The sequence below is a fragment of the Haemaphysalis longicornis genome, unplaced genomic scaffold (assembly GCF_048455015.1).
Source record: "Haemaphysalis longicornis isolate Haplotype H1 unplaced genomic scaffold, Haemaphysalis longicornis Haplotype H1 scaffold_1, whole genome shotgun sequence".
In the NCBI taxonomy this organism is placed as follows: domain Eukaryota; kingdom Metazoa; phylum Arthropoda; class Arachnida; order Ixodida; family Ixodidae; genus Haemaphysalis; species Haemaphysalis longicornis.
In genome coordinates this window covers 366494885-366518129 of record NW_027526203.1, presented here as the reverse complement: position 1 = coordinate 366518129, position 23245 = coordinate 366494885, and the positions used below count along the sequence as shown (strand labels likewise).

At 46.6% G+C, this 23245-nt stretch overlaps 1 protein-coding gene across 7 annotated transcripts in view; it reads left to right on the top strand.

The window, feature by feature from the left end:
- Positions 1 to 23245, top strand: part of Oamb (Octopamine receptor in mushroom bodies) — a 780847-nt gene that overhangs the window by 139841 nt on the left and 617761 nt on the right. Inside the window, exon 1 of one of the 7 annotated variants that reach the window (XM_077686277.1) lies at positions 11262 to 11489. The exons of the other annotated variants lie outside the window; for them this stretch is intronic. The gene's annotated coding sequence lies outside the window, so the exon portion shown is untranslated. Of the gene's footprint in view, positions 1 to 11261; positions 11490 to 23245 lie in introns of those variants that run through there. 7 annotated transcript variants of the gene reach the window in all.

Below are 23245 nucleotides of genomic sequence, written 5' to 3'. Positions count from 1 at the left end.
TAGAACAATCAGCCCTACCTTTGACAACTGCACTCCGGGAAGGTACTCACGATAACGGCACCTGAAATATGGTTGGTTGAAAAGAAAACATATGTAAATATTCAACACAAAGAAACATGATAGAAAGTCGTGTCACAATTGCATTTCGGCCCAGTGCAATCGAAGTGCAGGAAATATTAACACTTGATATGCCAGATAACCCACGCTAAACGTATAAATAACCGAATAACGCAGTAACTGCGCAGCAGATTCCAATGTCAAGATGCGACATTCTTTCTGAGTTTTGTGACAACAGTGTGCATGTAATCTGAAAAAATTGTGTGCTGGCACTTGTTAAATTTTTGTGTGTGTGTGATTGATGAAAAGTAACCACTCTCCGTAAAGCCTGTTCTGCACTCCGCACTGGCCCCAATTGAATGCGGGCTAGTGCGGACGGTCCCGAGAGAGGTTCTTCGGAGATGCATAGCCGGTTTTCCTATTCGGGGGCGTACAGAAGACTAAATTCGCTGGAGGAGAGACTTTTTGCTTTCACGGCGCAAGGATGGGCTTTAGCTCCGCCCATTGTTCTTCAGCAACATGTCGGCTAAGAAGCTAGGTTATCGTTCATCGTATAAGTAACGTTAACAAAAAAAAATTACAGTTCACCGTAAATCCCGGCGTACAGCTTCGCAACAGTGCACTCGAGTGACCAATCCATGTGGTCAATAAAGCGAATTAGACGACTGACAGCAACGGGCCTACAATGTGAGTCAGAAATGTGATCTCCGCTGTGAAACTGCGCAACGCAGAATGGCGTGCTTGCATTGCGTGATGCCACAGCGCAGACCGAACATTTCAGTCAAATCGTATGATCGACATCTGAATTCAACAAAATTTTTTTGTTGGCTGCATGGGTCTGTCAATGTGGTGCATTGTGGTGAAGCTGAACCACACGATTGTCATACGCCGTAGGACGGGCCGTGCCGATTTCGCAGTTTGCAAGGTTTGGGCGTTTTTACGTGTGGATTACCGTGTGTGCGCTGTTTTTTTTTATTATTCATTAATGCGTAGCCTGTTTTAAGCATACGCCCACTTTATGCAGCGCCATCCAAGTAGAGAAATGCACAAGCGCCTGCAGTCACTGCGACGCACCGGGCCCGTAGCTAGTGGGGCTGGGTGTTGTGCTTTCACAACTTTGATTTAGCAAAGGAGCATGGCCTGCCGTTATTTACATATACCCCGAAGCTGGGTCGTTGCGCCCTGATTGCCGCATTATACGAATGTTTTGAGGAGGCATCACAGGTCGGTCAAGAATGCTACATGTCGCAGCAGGGCTGAGTGCTTAGATATCTGCACTGACAGCTTAGTCTGATCAGCGTCGCACTGCATGACGCGTGACAGAGTCACAGCGATAGTGCTACACAGTGACAGCGAGCATAGGTGTCGGCGCTACGACTGCTACTGAGATCAGTGCCACTACAAATCGATTGATTGATTGATTTAACGCGCCGATGCAACGCAGGCGATTAGGCGCGCCGTAGTGGAGGTTTCTGGATTAATTTTGACCACCCGAGGATCTTTAACGTGCGCCGAAATCTCGTACACACGGGCGGTTTTGCTTTTCGCTTCCATCAGAAAAGTGGCCGCCGCGGCCGGGAATCGAACCCGCGACCTCGTTTTCAGCAGCACAACGACTTTGCCACTGAGCCCCCGCGGCGGGTTTGTCACTACAAATGCAAGTACGTGTGGTGCTGTACATTATATGTGTATGTGGCATTTTGCTTGCGCGTTGTTTTGTTGCTGCGCCATAAAGGTTCTGATGTTGCTGCATGTGATCCGCCGATTTAAGATTGGCTATAAGTGCCGGTGGCTTGAGCAGCAACGAGTTTTATAATCTGCGTCAGAACTGTTACGCATGCATAACACCTGTAGGTGACCTTGCACTGGTGGGGTCTATATTGAGTAGAAACCTCAATTTCCTTGTTCGTATTACCTGCAGGCATTCTTTGCTTATTATGCTCCGTATTATCATTGAACTAGCCTCGAATGTTTGTACATATCGCAACCTTATTTGCCAATGAATTTGTGTTTGTATTTTTCTGTGGTGCAGGATTCGGTAAACTGTTATCGATGATAGCGAATATTATTTGCATGTGGTTTTCAGACAATGGTAATGGCGTGAATTTATTTCACTAATTCATCTTTATCCACTGATGGCGGCCTTGAAGCACACGAGATTTGTCAAGCCTTAGTTCTAATAGTTCCTGTGGTCATGCTGCTTAGCTGAAAGAATGATTTATTTAAATGTGCCTTTTCCCTCCTACGGCACACACGCAAAGAAACAGTGTTTCATCCTGATTCGCAGTTATGAATAATTCCTCGTGGCGTGAAATAACAAGTCTAACCCTTGTGCGAGCCGCATATTTCAACCGTGTGAACACCTGGGCGGCCTAGAGCTTCTGTTAAGTGACATACGTCTACATGAACACACAAATGACAGGTCAACATATGATTAGCTTATTTCCTCCCCTCTATTGTGGCTATAAAACATTTCCTGCATAGAAAAACGCGCTTACCTCGTCCGGGAGGCAGTTCAATCAGTATGCACTAGCTATTAGTGCGCATGAGTGCGCACGAGAGGGCTGTGTCACATTTGGGGAAAACACACCGTGTGGTGTGTTCTGCCCGAACAGATGAACGGAAAACGACCCGCCTGCGCACGCGTCACCCGCTCTGAGAACCAGTACGGCTGCCGGCAGACGCCCGAGTCGGCCGATCCTCGCTCGTGCAAACGCCTAGACATTTTGCCAGCACCGTTCATGTCTGCCGCGGGGCAGTTAGCTTGCTAGTGGCCGCAGCCAGGGGCAACACGGGGCGCGGGAACGACATTAACGGTTCTGGCGGCAAACGTGAGGGGGAGGCCTTAAGCATCTGTTCGCGCGTCCGTTGTCCCAAAGACTCGCCGCAGATTCACGCGCAGCATGTGTTTCGAACTCTTCAAAACGGCGGTTTTTGATGTCCCAATAATCGCAGTTCAAAATATTCATCCTCATCTGTTTATTCATCCGCGACGGACGGTCAAATAGGCGATCCTTCAAACAATGTGATCGGCTCGTCAATGAGAAGAAAAGAAAGGCGCGCCGTGCTGTTAAAATGACTTGGCGTTGGTTGCCCCGCTTTATAAATTTGTCCTTGCCGCGAACTTTAGAGCCTTTCATAACAACAAAAGGGTTCCCGCATAGAGGGATACTCAGCCGTTGGAATAAGCTACTGCAATCTTTGAAAAACAAGGTTGTGCCGCAGGGCAACTTCAGGGAATGTCTTTGATGTTCGCCGCGCTCAAGCGGAGAGCTAATTTTTTCTGGATGCTTTCTCACCTCCTCCTTCTCCTCCTATTCCGTCGTCATTCCTATAGCCCAAAGAACCTCCCGGGAATCGGGCATGCACGCCGAAGCGTAACCCAATCACGGAGCGAACACGGCGAGCCAGAACCGCGTCGCTCCCAGATCTGTGGCCTGGGGGCAAAGGGGTCTATGCCACGTGGTCTGCCCTACCGTTATATCCCCCTTTTTGCGCTCAAGGTTCCGCAGACGGCTTCTGATCTGTGGCAGGGCTAGCTAAACTCGTTGCAGTGCCGAGTTAGTTACTCGCGTAGCAAGCGGGGTTGCGTCTGTCTCTGCGGGCGCATCGTTGTGCCAAGGCAAGCCCCGGTTTGGCAGACCTGCGAGGGTGCAACACTCGCGCGTTCTTGATATTCGTTCCTCGTAAGCGCTAGCAAAGGCTGCCTGTCGATAACCCGAGGCGGTAAAGGCAGGTAGTAGTATCAAGTGCATCAGCCCCGCTTTGCAGCGTCAGTCTTACATGGAACAGTAAATGTAGCGAGTAAAGAGGACTAGTAGTATTTTTTGGCATCTGTAAGTTGCATAGCACCATTTCCAGCGGGGACAGTTATGATGCACAAATGGAGAAAAATCGGTTACACTTAACCAAGCTCTTGCTCGGCACTCGCGATTAAAAGATACGTCATTGCATTCAAAATGAATTCACAAAATATGAGAGTTGCGGCAGAACGGCAATAACCCGAAAACTTCGGCTTGGAGGGGTGTTGTAGAGGAGGGCTCCCGACTGCCTTAAACATCATGGTTGTTTCCTCTCCGTGTTTTCTCAACATGCACCTCACGCCCTTAGCTAGGGCGTTTGTAGTGTTTAGCCTTCGTCAGAGAGGCGACGGCTTTCAGTGGCCGACGCCACTGAACTTTCGACGAACTTTCAGTGGCCGGTCATAGCGTGGGAGAAGGGGGGAGGGGGGCGGGGGGAGGGAGTTGATAACTTTCTAAATTTGCAGTATTGTCGTACTATTTCAGTTGTCACCCTACCACCCCTGCTCTACTCTCCTTTTGTCAGCGGTCAGTCGACAACACTCACTAAGGCATCGGTGGGGGATCGACGAAACGACCTCTTGCGTTAAGCACGACATTTTTAATGCGCAGCGATCTTCGGCTGCTTTACTTACTCTGCGGTAACTGGCTGGCTGGCCCCATTTTCCGTTCCCAGCCTCTTACGCTCAGCCATCGGTCAGCGATTTTCCTGTAAAGGGTGCATCACAGTCCAATGGATTCTGCAAACATCAGTGAAAATGCAAAACAAGCCCACCATTCCCACTAAAGGATTTCTTTCCTGGAAGGATACTTTATTAAATGGGCGCATGAACTGAAACCCTTCCCGTTCCACCGAGGTATAACGGGTAAATTAAATAATTGAAAATGGATGTTTGGATCAAAAATAAAAAAATGTAAAAAGGTAATTAAACAAGATAATTACGCAGAAAATGACTCACTACAGAACAATGATAAATACAAAAGATCTAAAAGTTATTATCGCGTTATTTGCCGCTGACTTTGTTTCTGCGTGTGTGTGAACTTGGGACAAAATATTTGAGGGGTTAGTATTGTTAAATATTAGCGAACAGGGATCCTTCTCTGCGGCTGCCTGTGAGGTATTTTCCCAAGAAATTTTCCCAAGCCGAAAAACGCTTCGCATTTGAAGACAGCAACCGCAGACAAATCTGGCCGTATTTTGTTCTAAAAAAATTCGTTTGTATACATGCAGGCCTTATACTCAACTAGGTTATACATTTATTTTTACTTAATCAGCTTAGTGCGCGGAGGAAAACGAACACCAAACGTCGGCTCTACAGCATGCAGAGGGTCCCTCATTATGGGGTTCTACTGTATTTAGTGCGGGAAGGGCAAGAATCTGACGCCAACTTAGGCTCCGCAAACCAGGGAGAAATAGTTTCATATACAAAGCACAACTTTAGGATTCCCGGTGGGTCTTCTGGCGTGAATCGTTTGGCATCGGTTTTTTACGCCCATTATAGCTCACGTCAGCTGTTGCGCCGCAAAAAGTACTTCTGCCATAACGCCCACTATAAAGAGGGAAAGAACTTTTGCGACTACTAGAACTGATGGCCAGTGCTAGGTAAAAATGCCAAATCAGCTTCTATCTCACCTCAAACTCAAATCAGTTTTTTTACCTCACCTGAACCTCAACATTGTTTGCAGGTCATCTCCCTGCCGAGCTCAAAAATATCCCCAGTGCACTTCCTTCCACTTCCTTCCCTCGCAAACCCCAACCCCAGCCCCCAACCTACTCGTTCAGGTTGTGTTCCGGATAGGCAAGCTCACCTCACCATGGGTTAAGCACCAAAGACCTTGCCCTAAACCCACCTCACCGCTAACGTCGCCACTAACTTGACCGCCCCTTGACCTCATTAATGCATTGCCTGCGCCTAGATTCTATTGAACCTTTCTTTACATGGAAACCTTTCTTTACATGGAAATCTTTGAACCTTTCTTTACATAGACATGGAAACTTGAACCCTACTTCTTGGCATTGGGTAACCGAGCATTATTGCTTCACTTTGTATTTTGTAGTTTACAACGTTATGTTACAACAGTCTTGGTGCCAAAGGTAACTTAAGAGGGTTCAATGCTGATCGACCACTCTCGACAAGTCGTAGACACTCGAGTCACGGCCCGGGGGTTAAATAGAAGGTCCCCTTCACCCCGAGTAGTCCGAGTTGCGCTGGCTACCACCCCCAAGTGCGGGAAAAAAATATCTTAACATAAATACCCGAGAATGTGGTGGGGAAACAGCCCCGCCGGTAGCGTAGTGGTTATCGCACCAGACGGGTATTCTGGAGGTCGTGGGTTCGGATCCCACCGGGCGGGCATTTTTTCACCACTTTCTTTCTGACTCAAAAAATTCTTCTTCTGTTTATATGACCCACCACAACCTCCCCTTTGCTTTCGGAGGTTTTCTTGACTGCCAACCCTTATTTTCTGTTTTATTTTCACCGTGCCCCTCATTTCCCATTTTCTGATTATATATATATATATATATATATATATATATATACAAGTGAACAAAAATTTCGAACAAGGTAAACGCACGATTGTTTCCAACGTTTCAGCAAAGAGACTTGCTTTCGTCAGGGCGAAAGCAAGTCTCTTTGCTGAAACGTTGGCAACAATCGTGCTTTTACCTTGTTCGAAGTTTTTCTTCTCTTGTGTTCTCTACCATCTTCAAAGTTCTACTGCTCCCTATATATTTATACACTGAGGTTTGAAACAATAACGCTCTTTTCCGAAGTTGAGAGGGACGCACTCCCGTACTGCTTTAATTTTGGTCAACACATTCTTACTCTGTTGCGTGTTAGGGTACAAAAGTAATGTTTTCTCAGTAACAAGCTTTTCAGGACTTAACAAGGCACAGTTTTTTTTTTTCTCATTCTCCTTGCCTAGAGTTTCATTTTTTACAACTTTAAGAGGTGCCACTTTTGGGTTTCAAAAAAGAAAAACTGATGTGGAACTCAACTAAGTTTCCATCTTGTTAACCGAGAATGCCGCTTTCCAAATAAAAACGATATCTGTTCGGAGCGGGCCTGAAGAACGCACAAATAAATAATTAAGGCATCTTGGTAACCAACATTCGCAGCTTGGAGGGAGCAGTAGATGAAAATACCGTATCTTGATATTAAAACACTGGTGAGAGAAATTTTGGGTTTATTAGCTTCGAAGAGGTGTTATTTTGGGATACACGTCACAGCAGCTCTTCAGGGTGTCCCCTCTTTCGGTGTCCTGTGGTGGCGCTGTTTTTCTCGCGAGCAATAAAAACTGGTAGAGCGTGGTGGTGCTTGGCGAATACTAAGCGCGCTGAGCTTGGACATCACGTGAAGCTTAGGTACAGCCTCAATCTCATTCAACCTCAAACTCGTCGGCTGAGGTTCAGGTCAAAACCTCTGACCTTATTCACAGAACCAGTAGACCTCAAAAGGACTCAAACATCCCTTGGTGAGGCCTATTTGAGGTTGAAGTCGACCTTAACCTCAAATGTAGCTGCATGGTGTCGGGGTCACCGAAAGCCTCCTGGCACGTGCGTTTGGCGATATGAGGGTTCGGACCGATTCGGACCTGCTGCAGCCAATCGGGTAACAAAGTCGTATCGTATAGTGGTATGTAACGAGCTCGGGCATTCAAACTTGATTGTGATAGTTGGGGTACTCATCAAGTAGATGTGTTCTGCCGTCTTTGGTTTAGTGCCGACTGTTGCATTTCTAACCCTTCCCATCGCCTGTCGGCCTAAATGTTATTCTCCCCCGTCCTCTTCAATGGTGGGACCAATGCACAGTTTTGTCTGCATTGCGTGAGCTTGACAATCCAGTTTTCGCATTTAAACGGCTGAAAATCTTAGAAGTGATGTAGTCTGCTTCATTCACGTTGCCACATCTTACATAATGCCCTTCTCAGCACCAGCGTCGCGCCTTCTCATAGAGATAGCAGCTTACTCGTGGCATGACATCCATAATACCTGTTACGTTGACATAAAACAAGCTTCCATGTTCTTACCATACTGCGCTATTATTTGCGTTGCTTCAAATCGTTCCTATTTGAGCACTGCTGTATAACAGGATATGCCCAACCCTCTTGATTTGGCTGGCCTATTCTACGAATACATTAGATAGCAGGAGAAACACGCACTGTCAGATATACTACAGTGATTAAGACTGCGCTCAAATCGACCCCCCCCCCTCTCCAAAGCAAATAAAAGAAGAACAAAGAAACGGTCGACTTCTAGCTTAATGTATAGGCTCGAAAAGGTTTGGAAACCGTAATTCTAGGAAGCGCCGGAGAAGGTACGCGGAATTTTCAAATGTGAGAAGGGGAAGCTCGAGACCGTTTAGAGTATAAGGTCAAAAAACACCTTCTCTCTGCCCATTCGTTCCCTTTTCCTCGCGCATAAGCCAGCCGACAGCTACCGACAAATCGTATGAATTGCCATCTTGCGGCGACACACAGGGCTTATCTGCAGCTCCACCATTTCGCAGAAGGAGTTCTAATAATAACTTTTGGGGAAAACAATGGCAACCTTTTTCTTTCGTGACTTTAGCAGCCACGCAGTTTGCCGGCGGGGCTGGATGCTTCGGCGGGTTTTGTGTGCGCCCACGTTACTGTCGACCGAGGTTGCGAAGTGTTCACGCTGCGTCGATCGGGTGTCGCAGCCGCCTCGGCTTTCACTTCGCTGCTTGGTGCAGCCGGTAGAAACCTGCGTCGAAGTCTCCCTCAAATTTTTCAAAAGACACGGGGCGAAGTCTCCCTCAAATTTTTCAAAAGACACGGGGCACTTGGGCGTTGCTGTACGTTGTTGCTGAATGTCTGCTGTAGTAGGCCTTCTCTTCGAAGCAGTCGTTAGAAGAATTACGATTGTGGTGTGGTTGTAAGCTGAGTGGTGCCGAGTTACGATTGTCTCGGCCAGTGCTCTCAGTATGTGAATCTTCTTATCAGCCTTGGGCTCAGTGAATTATTTGGCATTTACAATGGGCCTGATGCTGCTGCACAATACAGCCACTCAAGAAACACCAAAAGCAGAAATAATATTAAACAGCATATAAAGTATAACATTTTTTATTGATACTTTTAGACCCTAGTGGGGCCGCTACGTGGTGGGTATGCTCAAAACAACAAGAGATATGGCGGTAACAAATCCTCTTAGCCCAATACAGAGAAGCATTGCCGTATGCAAAACGAAGTCACAAATTTGGGCACAGATACAATTTGTACACAGTGGCCAAGTTATACCGACAAATGCAGAGAAGTGTTCAAAAACAATGTGCGCAGGAACTGCTTCGTACAATGTGTGTTAACGCAAAGCGGCAAAGAAGAGGCAAGTGTTCGGCAAGGGAATGCGCAGAAACTATTTAGTGAAACAATCCCTTTGAAATGAGAAATGACGAAGAAAAGACAGCTCGAACTGATTAACTGTGACTGAAACAATTGCAGCCCGTGGAAGTGCATTCCAGCCTTCTATTGTTCACGGTAGGAGCGAGCATTTAAAACTGTCTACCCCGGAATTGATTGCCAGAAACTGGCTCCCGTGACTACTTGTGATGGTGCGAGAGTTTTTAGGCTTTTAATACGCAAGAGTGTCCAGGTTTAGGGAATATTTTTTCAGCATAAAAAGAAACTAACTTAGCTATTTTCCTTCAGTCTGAAAGGCGAGGCAGATTAAGTTGGGCTAGCATGTCACTAAGCGGGTGCGTGCGTCTAAATCTCGACAGGACAAACCTATCTTCTCGCCTTTGTATTTTCTCGATCTTATCAATCTGATATTTCCTATACGGATCCGATATAATGGTGGCATATTCTAGTGCAGGCCGCACAGGCGTCAAATATGCCCTGAGCTTTGCTCTGGTTGATGCCAGTTTTCATTTTTTTCTTAAAAACCACAGCTTCTTTTCTGCAACGCTGCACAAGTGATCAATATGGGCTTTCCAACTAAAGTCTTCAGACAGGGTGACACCTAAGCATTTAAAAGGCGTTACGCGCTGTAACTCATGCCCGTCGAATTCGTATGTAAACACCAACACACTTTTTTACTTTTTTTGTGACTGTCATGTACGACTTTTTTCTGTAGTTAATTTTCATTTTTCATTTATTCGAACAGTCACCTATGTTATTCAGAGCAGTGCTTAAGGCGAGTTGGTCTTCACGACGAGATATTCTTGAATATACAAGGCAATCGTCTGCGAGCAGGAGAAGTTAAATATTAGGTGAAACTGTTTCTGGAGTGACGTTAATGTAGCACAAGAAAAGCACCCGGTCGAGCACAGAGCCCTGAGGGACACCCGAAGTCACACATAAAGTACGGGGTTTCACATTAGTAATTAACTTTTTATTTACGCCGACGCGGGCCAGGTTCTGTATCAGCTGAGCCTGGGGAACCTGATCAAAGGCCTTTGACGAGGCAAACTGCATCAATTTGACCTTTTTCATTGAGTGATTGTGCAAAATCGTCGGTGGTTTGTAATAGCGCAGAAACAGTAGATTATTTTCGCCTCAAACCATGTTGGTTAGGGAACAAGATGTTCGAATCCTCAAGGTTCTTGTACAGGCACTTTGACAGGACATGTTCCAGTATTTTACCGCATTTCTCGCAAACTGCTCGATTCAGGGGCCTTGTGTTTATGGGACGGAGCCTATGCTACATATGGCCTGCCAGACGAGCGAACGCGACGGGGTGAGGGCGGCAATGTATTATGTAGCGTGGGCTACGCTTCATGGTCGGCCACACTATAGATATACTAGTTCACTGCAAACAAATGAGTTGCGCTTGTCGCGTCACTAACAAAATAGCTCCATGAGGTTATACCATAATTGCCTATGTCCTCACTCCGTTAAGCAGCCGGATGTTTGACCTATGCCGACACAAGTTGTGGAGCCTCTGCCATTGATATTGTTCTTTGTTGACCCACCCAAACTTAGTCATACCTCGAAACTTGCTTCCGCCGAATGGGGTCCTGGTTCTTCTTAAGCTACAATTGTTAACGAGACTTCCTTTGAATGAGGTTGATACCTCTGTGCTCATTAGTCACGTCTGATTTCGCCTTTATTAGCATTTGGCGTACCTCTGGGCCAGCGCGCCGTGTCACGCAACAGAGACCAGCAGGGCGACATGCGCTACAGCCGTACGACCTTATCACTTTTCCGCCGCCAATTATTCATGCACTGCTCAGTGATTAACACTCCCATTAGCCGAACGTCTCCGGGGTACGTTTTCGACTTCACTGCTCGTAGGCGATACACCGTATTGTCGGTGAGAGGTGAAGCTCGGAAGGCGCGAAGCGCTTGGCGCGGACTCCGCCCGTTCGAGCGTGCTACATGTTACTGACTTTGTTGCCAGCGGCGCATCAGAAAGGTGCTTGCTCACTGCCAGCCATTGTGTTCGCCTGGCGCTACTGTTGGGCTTTTTGCACGCTGTCGCTCGAGTTTTCACGCCCGAGACGCGAACACCCTCACAGCGCAACATGCGCTCTCCAAGTTGTATCTGATGGAGGGATTGGCTGCTGCTCTCAGGACGGGATACCGTAGACGGGCTTTCTTATCAACCGGCTGCGCTGCACGAGCTTGACGCGTGCTATGTCCTTCTGACGTCAGCGAGGTTCCAGACACGTGAGTCGCTTTCCCCGCTCTTTTATACATGCTGTCAGTGACTGATGTTTAAAGGATGCGGGAGCATCCATCGACCGAAACTTCCGCGCCGTTTCCCTTCCAGACATCGACTTAGTCGATGTAACACTTTTTGCTGATGAAAAAATCGCCTAAACATTTGGAGCGCTTATGCCCCGTCTCCTGGTTGCTGGTGCGCAGTCGAGCGAACGTTTGTTGCCGATAGATCTTTTTAAATGCAACTGCTTTGCCTGATAGCATTATGTGGCGCCTTTATTTCCGGCCTGTAAAGGCGGCGTTGCTGCTTAACGCGTTGGGTTATTTCCTTAAAATGAGTAATCTATATTAAGTATGGAGCCATATTCTTGGTGAGTAAATAGGAGAAAGTAGCACGAGAAGCTTGTTCCACGTTTTACAGCCACCAAAGTGGAAGAGGAGCATTGCTTCGGAGGAGCGCGTCATCTTAGGTCTCATTCCCGTCTCGGTGGTGGTAATAGGTGAAATAGCGCGGACTGGGCTTCTTGTTCTCTGTAACATCGACAGTTGGGCTAGCTGGTGTTGATACATCGTTAAGTAGCGCTTGTAACAGGACGAAAGAAAGAAGACACACGACTGCGCTAGTATAGCGCCATCGTGTGTGTTTGCCACGTGTGTGTCTGTGTGGAGGTAGTATAGCGCCGTCGTGTGTGTCTTCTTGCTTTCGTCCCGTTACAAGCGCCACGTAACGGTGTATTCTTGTTCCCATTCGAGATGCAACCAAAGTTGACAAAAATACTCAGCGAGATAGCCCCGACAATATATCTCAACCATCCTCTTCGGCCTCCTTTAACAAATTTTTGTTTTCCTTGTAGCACGATTGGTTAGGTTGTAGAATGATAATATCAGGTCGTTCATTATTCTAATCATGCTGTTGTTGTTGCCCTCCTTCGGTAGCAGGGTGGTGGGAACATAGGTGGATGGAGGCAAAAAGCGAAACCGCCCATCTGCTGAAATCTCGGTGCATGCTAAGGATACCCAGATGGTCCTAATTAGTCCGTAGTCCTCCCCTACCACACGCATCACAGCCCAGGTGCAATCGCGACGCGTAAAACAGTGAAATTAATTATGCATAAATATATTATCTCTATCTTCATTACCCAACTTAGTGTTTTCGTATTTCGTATACAGCTGGGCTGTGCCAGGTTGATTTCTGAAATGAGAAATTAACCTGTTTTCGTGGGTGTAATTGGTAGTTATGCGAAAGTATATTGACAAGCATGTTCTGCAGCTTCGGTGCTGCTCTCAACAAGGAACTGGTTACACTGTGCAAGCATCTTAACAAGCATCTGAAACTTGGCAAATAGTTGGAAGGAGAGTAAAAGGTACATGGAAATTAAATAACTCAGCTCCAAAATTTCGCTAGTACTAACGGCTCATATTGGCATGCGTCCCGCCTCTCGCCATGTTTTTGTGATAACATTATCACTTGAGGACAAACCAAGCCGCGACCAGTAGAGAATTGCTAACAACGATAATTGAATCTGGCAACTCCGTTCTTGAGCAATTTTCTAAAGGTGCGAGGGTGAGATGTGGTGAAAAGAACTAAAATTTGCTCGCACACACGCACACACAACTCAGTCTGTGCCTGTGTGCGTGTGTACGTTTGTGCGTGTGTTAATGTGTGTGCGAGTGTGTCCGAGTGTGGGCTATTAGCAGTATATTCAACAATACAAACATTTTTATTCTGTAAATGTTATCTTCCATCTTTTTTTAAAATACGTAGTAGCTGCTTCATTGACTCTTATACAAAACATTAGACTTCGTGGGAATTTTTCCGTGCTCCGCATCTAATTACACGTCATTCGGTCAGAGATGTGGCCGCGTCAGCGGTCACTCACATATTGCGACGTAAAAATACGACGATGAAATAATTTCCGGAGTAGAGAGCGCTTAAAATTCTTTAACGTATAAACCATGCTATTTGCGGGTGCGTGGTAGTATTCAGAAAAGTACATTGGAAAGTAAAGCCGCAGTGCGGACAGCGCTCTTTGATAAGCCGTTAATATGATGCTGTATTAAATGACGCCGAACTCTCATAATATTGTTGAACTTCACGTCTGGAATGTATGCGCAGATACCTTTGCACAGGCGTCGTCCGAGTAGGCAGGGCTTCAGTTAACGCACTTTTTCTTTAACTATAGCTCCCGCAGTGTGTGATCTTATAAAATCAATGCCAAACAAACAGACAGTCCATTTGCCTCGTTGAGGTGTAATGTTGTGTTTTACTGCAGTACATGTCTAACCCCCCTCCCCCTCCCCCCTGCCCCCCCCCCCCCCCTCCCGGTTTTGATTCCGGTGAAGCCGATTTACTCAGTGCTGCTCGGGCGCTTCTCCCCGCCACCGCCGATCCCGTTTTCACAACTGTTATTCCCCTCGCCATCTGGGATGCCTCTTTCACAAGTTGCGCCATCAGCTGATAATGGCGGTAGCGCTATTATCAGGCGTTACGAGAGCAACTTGTCAGCCTTGAACGCCGACGTGAGCCCATAATTCTTCAACATGAAAGGCTTTCGCTTTCGGCGCGACTTTTCGCCCGTGTATTTCACGCCTAAGCACGCGCCCATCACCGGTTGCTGGTTTGTGCGTGCACTGTTTGGGGGTGGAAGCCGGGGGGCGTGCATGCACAGCTAGGTTCCATGCCGCTACCGATTACATGCGCGTTGTGCTGGCGGGAAATTTAAGCGTGGAAATCTCGCGGCTCAATGCGACCTGTCTGCTGTCATCAATGGTCGAGTGGTTTGGGTTTGGCTTGGTGTGTTACACAGATAGTGAGATTGCCACTACGCGGGAGAGAAACCGAGAGCCACATGTTTGTCCACCAGAATAAAGCTCGGAACCATCCAGGTTTTAATTCCCTATGGGACAGACGCGTGTCGTCTGTCCCATAGGGAATCGCGAATCGAAGAACAACGGTAATCGAAGGAGCGTCTGCCGGAACAGAAGCGCGAATGGGTGCGAAAACAACAGAAAGCCGCTGCCGCCCCAAGTTCAAGCTCATCGAGTAGCTGGGAATCTCTCCCGGATGAACAACTACTTCGACGTGAGCCAACATCTTTTTTTCAGCTTGGGCTTTCAGAGTGACAATTTCGGCGGTTCCTTTCACTGCTAAGCCCGCGCACGTAACTCGTTGCCAGTTTATCAGGCACGATCTCGGAGTGGGAAGGGGGGGGGGGGAGGGGGGGTGAGGGACGCGCAGGTATAGGTTTTATGTCCTCACTGATGACATGCAATTTGTGCTGGCGGGAAGTTTATGCGTGTACGTCCAGCGCCTCAATGGGAACTGTCACGTGTCCTCAGTAGTCGAGCGGATTGGGTTGGTGTGCTACGCAGACAGTAAGATGCCTACGACGCGGAAAGGAAACAGACAGCTCTATGTTTGTTCACTAGAATAAATCTTGAGTCGTTCAAAGTTTAATTGTGTTCAGTGCTAATTGCTCGATCGCAAATTACAAACAAACGTATTTTGTTTCGTGTATTTCATGTAATACGTCCAGCTTCGCAGGTCACCCTTCTTCACAGAGTGGAAGGGCACAAATTTTTTGTTTCATAAGCATGACAGACGTATGTGCATAATTTTTGTAAAGAGTCCAGGTGACCTCCCATCTTTTTTATAGCGGTTTCGGAACTTCAGTGGCTTTTGCTTTAATTTCTTTTTATTGCGGCAGTATTTTGTAAAGTGCATCTCGTTGTTTTTTTCCTAACAGTATTTCAAAAGTATTGGCTGAGAGGCTACCAAGAGTTTAGACAAAACTCCACAACGTCATCACAACTGAATTCCCCTGCCACTCTCGACACTTTCTCCCTAGCCATCTTGTAGCCTTCTCGAAGCCCGACCTGCAATGTTCGTCCTGTAGGCAAAGCTGCCAGCGTTATTGGCGGTGAGATCTTTGAGTGGCGCCCCCTGGCTCTGACGTCGGCTTAGGGATTCGCGCCGCTGTCGTCTGCTACACTCCGCTTGTGAGGGGCAACAGTGCCTGGGCTAGAAATCGCCCGCTTCGTTGCTGTAGTGCGTTAAAAAGCGTATTTCTAGCGACTCAGTTATTTTGCCAGCTTCTGACGCATCTGAATAATTTGAAGCTGTATCCCCCACAAGTTTGCAACACACGAAGAGATAGAGAACAACTTTCTTCAGAGTATCGGTCAGAGGATCGTGTGTAACTCGTCCTTTCTTGCTTATTCGCGAGGATCAGCGATCAGGGCTTCTCGATAAGTATTCAAAATGCGTAGGCTTCCCTGCAGTATTTTTGAGATGCTCCTATGAAGACTCAACAGTCTAATACTACGTACCAAGCAGCGGCCTCTACACGCTCATCGCACAGCAGGAAATAAAGTGGCTTTCTTCTGTTTCTTTCGTTGTTGTCTTGTATAGGATTATTGTTTCTTGCTTTTTTTTTCTGCCCAACGCATTAATTTTTCTGCGCCGTCACCAACTTCTTATTGGAGGTTTCGGGATGTTTGGGAGCCTCACAAAGGTCGTGTGGATATTTCCTTCATTTTGTATGGCATACATTCCCTTCTTCACAAATTGTCTTTCAGTACGGCTGCGTGCAAGAAGGTGCATATCCGCAGCGTGCTTTGTTTATTCACATGCAAATACAATGAGAAGGTTTGTGCTACGCCACCGCGATCGCGCCCTAAACAACGTGGTCCACAGTACTCGAAGGCGGCTTTTGTGCTCCGAATTTCTATCGTAATTATATCGTTATCATAACGAAGTGACTCTCAACTCGAACAATGATGACATGATTACGGTGTTGAAGGCATGATATACTCGCTAACTAACGTAATAAATAGTATACCTACATATATTACAAGACTCGAAACCGAAGAAGAATTCCAAGTAGCTCTTTATTGCTTTTCAACCCTTCCAGGCGCGAAGAACAAATCCTATTCTACTCGGGATGGCGTTCTATGATTTGAAGAAAATTACTTTTACTCACTTGTCCTGGACTGAGCACCCGGCCCACTAACCAGATCGATTTAATTGTTAAACAAAGTTTTCCCCTCCTCCCCTTACTCCTCCTCCTCCTCTTGCGTGCAGTTTTCTTATAACGCATATCCGAATATCGGGAAGATATGGCTGTGCAAAATGTTCCGAAATATCCCTCCAGGTCTTAACAAAGATATATGTGTTACTATAAATTTAACGAAGACGTGACTCGTTTTGCTCAATAAATCTCCATACTGGTTAGATGCATGGTATAGAATCAGCACGCGCGTACATACACACTGGGTTATTTGGAACTCAACCTACAGTTTTTGCAGTCTATAGTGCATGTCGGCAAACTTTCATGCCTTGACAACGTAAAGTGGTGTGACAAACCGCGTTCGAGCGTTCGGCAAGGTTGCAAAAACTGTTTTACCTTACATATGATTACCGGGAATCGTGATGCCTTCTGCCAAAGCCGACAGCCCTGAAGGCCTAGAATTTGTTTTGGTCTTCCATTTTCGCTGTTGTCGGTTATTAGCAGCTGACTGTTCCTTTTATTCGAATGCTTACATGAGAAGCTGACGCCTAGCTCCGACTCTTCGCGCTCCGCACAGGACCGGCTTCGCAAGGAATGGGGTGGCGCCGGCAATGTTTCTCCCGTAGCGGTATCCAAAACTATACTTTAATTGACACCATGAGCTAGTGTATGCGATTTTAAGCCTATTATTATGATAAAAAGTTACCCACACGCCAATCCTGGTGCGGGCAAGCATCAGACGTTGACTGAGCGCAAAGAAACAGCAGGGAGGGCGATCCTGAGTGAAGCAGACGACAAATGCGAGAATCCCTAAGCTGACGTCACGGAGGCGCGCTTCGCAGCGCCACCTGTGTTCGCGCTCACCGCCAATAGCAGCATACGACAGGGTTCCCCATGCAATTAACCAACACACATGGTAGTTTCTTGTGCGGGAAAAATTATATATATAATCCACATCACAATCAGGTAAAAGGGGTCCAATCAAGCTCCGCATGAAAGCTAAGGGCGGCGAAGGTGACATGCTTGTCCAAGGAAGAAACTCGAAGCGACCCTAAAAACGTTCCGATCGATGTATCTAACGTTTCGTTAAGGATCTTACTGAAAATGTCTTTCGTTGTCCTGGGACGTTAAACGGTTTTCTTATTCTTGGCATCAGTCACCAAAACCCGTGGTTTCCGTAAAGCAGGGTATCCGTTGGCCTTTGAGTTACCTGCTGCCGAAGGAAGGCAACATTCAGGAGTTTTCTTAGTCTCTTTTTGACCTAACGAGTGGCGGACCTCCAAGGAAGCCTTTCGAACCTTATCATCGGTTAAGCCGTAGTACAGCTTCGAACCTAGCTTTCCTGGCTCCACGTCATGGGGCTGTTTATGGAGGTCCTACTATATAACAGTTGAAAGGGAAGCACCCACAAGAACGGCGCAGAGACTCACGAACTCTGCGGCATTCGCGAATTCGCTGCTCTCAGGCCAATCCACAGCGGCCGTGTTGATGACAGAGGGGAAGCAAAAACATGGCCGCTTGTACAGCGTTTGGTGTGCGTTAGCTAACATCGTCTGATACATATATAATTGTGCGGACCCACCACTCAGCGCATCCCATTACTTATAAGCGAAACGTTCTATCGGTACACTTACGACTTCGTACTTAATTTACATGCGTTATACAGGTCCCTTGGGTTTTCCTGCGTGTACAGCGTAGTTATCCGTATAAAACCGCTCCTCGAGAATGACGCAGATGCCTTAAAAACACAATTGCGGCGACTGGCAGTTCCAAACAAAACTCCGACGGGGCCTTTGTTTGAATGCAATGGGGCCATCTTTTAAAAAATTAACTGGCGAGCACGGGACATATTCTTGGACGGGAACGCGTCTTTCTTCGTAGCGTCATTTAAGCGAGCGTCGCTACTAAATGTCGTACATAACGCGATGCTGGTAAACGTCGCCAACGATGGTAGATCATTGTCCTCCTCAGGTTATTTTTGAGCCGGTTTTAACACCGCAAAGTGCGAATAGCCGAAAGCTGATAATAAATACTTGTGATAACTTATCTTTTCATGTGGGCATTCGACCTTTATTCTAGTACTTGGGTAGCATTCAGTGATGCCCCGAGAAAATAGCGCATAATATCACGGCCCCCCCCTTCCCGCCCCCCCCCCCCAAAAAAAAAGAAAAGTTTTTCTTCGAATGCGATGCTATCAGCAAACACCGAACTAAAGCGTCAAGCATGAACGAACCCGGGAAACGGGGGTATTTTGCGCGTTCAATCTATGGAATTTCTCGGTTGTTTTTCCAGGCGTGAAAATATAGAAAGAAAGATGTTGTTGGGGCCCTTAAGTTTGGCCCCTTTAAATGTGTAGCTTTCACACCGAGCTTTTACGCTCCATTACCGCTAAAGCAGGACGCCACTGTAACACGGAGCTGTATTTTTCTCTTATTTTGTCCACATCGAGAAGCTTGAATTGTCTTCACGGCGTCTTTGTGCATTTATGCCCCTCTGGTATGCACACGCCGGGCCAAAAGAAGAAAACCAAAGCGGGATCCCGCGCGCTAAGCCAAGTTCGCCCTTCCGGCATCAAAAAGGCCTTATCGCCACCCCCTCGCGCTCCCCGTGGCACGCATAAGAAAGGCGTTACCTCACATAAATCAATGAACGCAGTGGTAAACCGCCGGAACACGCACCGTCGCGCGAGCTCCCTTGTTCGTGCACGCACCAGGCTCCTAACACGGGATTTACTTTATTTTAAAAAAATTGTGTGGCGTTCATAGCCTAATAAAATACACGCATAAGCAAAAGTACACCGGGCACTCAAGAAGAAAAGGGTGCAGGGATAAAAAAAAACATATTTTTACCCGCACTTTGTTTCTGGCGTCACACTTTCTTTTCCGTGAAAATGCGGGGGAGAGGGTTCTATAAATGGCTCAACAAAAAAGAAAACGTATCCAGAGCCGTGGAAACTTTTCAATGGCGGCGCAGCTCTCGGGGCGCGTAAAATAAAGCCGGTTTTGTTTCACTCACTCGAACAAAACACCCACAACAAACACGTCCATTGTTCCGATCGTTTTTTCGGGTTTTTTACCACCTCCACCCCGTCTTCCTCTGCTTTTTTTGTTTTTTTACACCGGCGAAATTTAAGGTTCGAGCCTTGTATAGAGAAAACAGGCGGTCCCCTTCGGCTCGTTCCAAGCCGCGGTGCGCTGGGCTCACCCGACACCTTCTAGATGAAATGACCGCCAGTCAACCGAGTTCAACCCTTATAGTTTTCCCGCTTTGCGGGTGTCTCTACGGGCCTCAAGAGTTTTTATCCTCGGACAATCGGCGGGGGTGAAATTCAGCGGCAATCAGCCTCTATGAGAGATGCCTGTGGCTTCGAGGCATTGCTACTATGGTATCATCGGCGCAAGCCGGGCGAGGCAGAGGACCTAAAGGGCTGTCGTTCCCCGCGCGGCAAGCTTTCCTTTATTGCCGGACATACTGGGGGGCCGTCTTCTTATCTTGAATTTGTTTCTAATGTGCGCTGCGTAGCGTGCTGCTATGACCGGTTCCTAATCACTGCCCATAATTTAGGCTATCACCCACTGAAGGGAGCGAAACAGAAACACGGGCAGTGTTCTCTTTTCCCTTGAGTTTTTTTGCTGGAACGATGATAAAGTGGCTGACCTCGCAGTACCATCTTTGCCCGAACAATGACACTTACTGGAACAAAAAGGAATCATTCGCGTTAGGCGGAGCTAAGGGAAGAATGCGCGGATTATTTCAAGGGAAAAAGATGGGACAATACAAGTGGAGGCATTGTGCGATAAAAGTACCGCCATGTATGTTTAGCCGGAGTTGTGTGTGTAGATACGTTGGCTCGGGGGCGTTCAGCGATACACTGGAGAAACGAAAGGGTTGGCTGAATAGAACAATGAGAAACAAAGTTGCCTAAAGGAAGCGGCCTTGCAAGACCATTCGCTTGTGGGAAGCTTCGTGTATTCCCTTGGCAGGTTAGTTAACACCAGTCAACGATGATCATAAATCTGACACGTCATGTGAATATTTTGCGACATCCGAAATATATTCAGTATGTAATTTACGACTTCACTTAGTTTTTTGTAATCTAATCTTGAATTCATTTTTTTCAAGCCAGAAATTTTAAAGTTAGTTGTTGAAGCTCTATATACTGACTCTAAGAACGCAAGTATTACTTCCCTTACCCAGGAAGCAACTTATCACTTCTTTAGCTTTTTCTCGTGCAAGGGAATATAATCAAAGTAGCACTCTCCGAAGGTTCCTTAAAGAATCCAAGTATGCATTCGACCAGTCGGGCAAGAAGCGTTCGCTGTGAGTGATCGTTCACCATATTGGGCTGACTAGTCTCAAATAAAGCGGGACTAGTTGGCACTAGTTCGGTACTGAGCTCCGTCAATGCACCACTTGTATGTATGAGCCCGCCCAGAGGAGAACTTTGTCTCTCACCCCCGCCGCATTGACGAAGGCGAAACAATTTAGAGGTGTTGAGAATGGCGAATGGCGGTATTTTTAATATAGCCATCTTATAGGAGTTTGGCATGCTTCAAGGGGCCATGAAGACTAGATAAAAGTTTGTTTGATTCGAAGTAGTTGGTGTTTTCTAATGCTCCCAGCGCCTTTCCGAAAGCAAGTGGTGCTTAATTCACTGAGAAGCTAATTTAAGTTAAAATTTTCATTCTCCCTCCAAATCATGGGTTTAGTGACGTCTGACATGACCTCACATGGACGGGTCTTCAAGCGAACTTCAAGTGCGCTGTTCATTCTGCAGCGGACTGCAGAGCCTTGTTTACCGTCAGTCCTCCCAGATGGCGCCACCATACTGCTCCGCACCGCTATTCGCCTTTGCGTTGTTTTTGACAGAATTTGCACCTCTCTTGTTTTTGTTACGGTTGAAAGTAATCGTTTCGTGAAACATGGGGTATGTTAGATGCTGGTATGTTAGATGCTGGTATCATGGGGTATGTTAGACACGTAAGACAATGCCGCTTACGCCAATCGGCCAGTGTCAGCTGAGACAACCCCAAAGCGCCGCACTTCTGTGCATCTATAACAGGCATAGTGCGCGAAGTACCAACAGCAGTACGCACTGGCATTTGTATGTTGCGAAGTGAACTAGAATGAACTGTTGTGAAATGAACTTGTATGTTGTGAAAGTGGTGTGAAATGAATGTTGTTTGATAACTACTGTTTTGTAGATTTTTGGCGCACACAGCTAAAATTTCTCCCTGTCAAATACCCTGCGTTTTTTATATGTTTGGCGAAAAGTTTGGTTTAATACAAGCACTTCAGAACGGTGAGTTATACAGCTTCTTTGTCTTCTGACAGTGCGCAAACACACGCCGGGGAGTGCTCAGAAACATGAAGGGAACATCCTTTTCAAACTTCAATTAGATAAACTTCGATTGCCGCCAGCTTGAGAAAACACTGCGCGGCTGAATATTCGTCATCATGGCCAAATATAACGTAGGTTAGCTGGTTTGCCCTAGAACAACAGTTATAAATATTTTTGACCCACGAACGTTCTCCATTGAAACCAATGAGCGGAATTCGGTTTGAACGAAAGCCACACCAGAAAAGCAATTCAGAGAGAACGTTTACAGGCCAACTTCCTGTGCACGATTTGCACTGTACGTCGTCTGGGATTACAAGTGTTCTTACGAAACTTAGATGCCCATATTACCTTGAGCTCATGGTCAGCATTTACTGTTCCTAACGAGCTACTAACGAAAGTTTTGTACGAGACAATCCAATCGTAAGCCGGACTTCACCCCATCCTTTCTCGGCATTATTTAGAAGCCTAACGTACATACGTTACGTACTTTTGGGATAACATTTCGAAAGCTTCTCAGAAAGGACGGAGATGGATGAAATGAGTGGTTGCAAGCGCAGGGCCAACTCGCCGAATATATTAATTGTTGTTAGGGGTAGGCAGAACTCATTAAATGGGACTCGACGAAATCCTCAGTAATTGGAGTCATCTGCGAAAATGAGGCAGATGATTTTGTCCACAGCCATTGTAACGCTTCGAATATAGCATCGATGTCACGATCAGTGCGGAAACTGTGAATTGATCATTACAATAATTCAAGTTGTTTAATCCATTAATGAGTTATACCATAAAATACTTGCTATTGGCCGTGCCGACGCAGTCTATGCATTACAGCCTCTAAAGATCGGCTAGATTAAGTGGAAAGGATAATTTTATGTGAGAATCTGCTGGATACGCGATGCTTTTTATGTGTGCCTTGCGTTAAAGTAAGATTAAGTTTCTCCGGAATTCTAATGCGCATACTGCACAAAACGGAGCGCATATGGAGCGTATATAAAGAAAAGTGTTACCGTGGACGTCCCAACAATTTCACAACCATGAGAATATTGTTCAGTGGGGCTGATCGAGTGCTTTTTAAATGTAGTAGGCAGTCTAGTCCATGGCTGCATTTTTTCTGGGGAAACTGTGGACCATTTTTCTTATTAAAAACCCCCAACACACTCGGGTCCACAATACAAGCTAGACCCCTTGTTTTGGGCTCTCGATCGCAGACAGGAGTCTCCTGTGAATTTTTTTCCTCGTCGTGCACGGTTATGTGAATTCCTGAATGATTATTGGATTGACTTCACCTCATTTGTGCATTCCTGTTTTCCCCCTTTTCTCCCTCTCGTTCTTTCTCGCTTCTCCATGTTTATTCGTTTTCTCCTGTCCTCATGTGTCGTCGTCGTCGTCCTCCTCCTCCTCCTCCTCCTCCT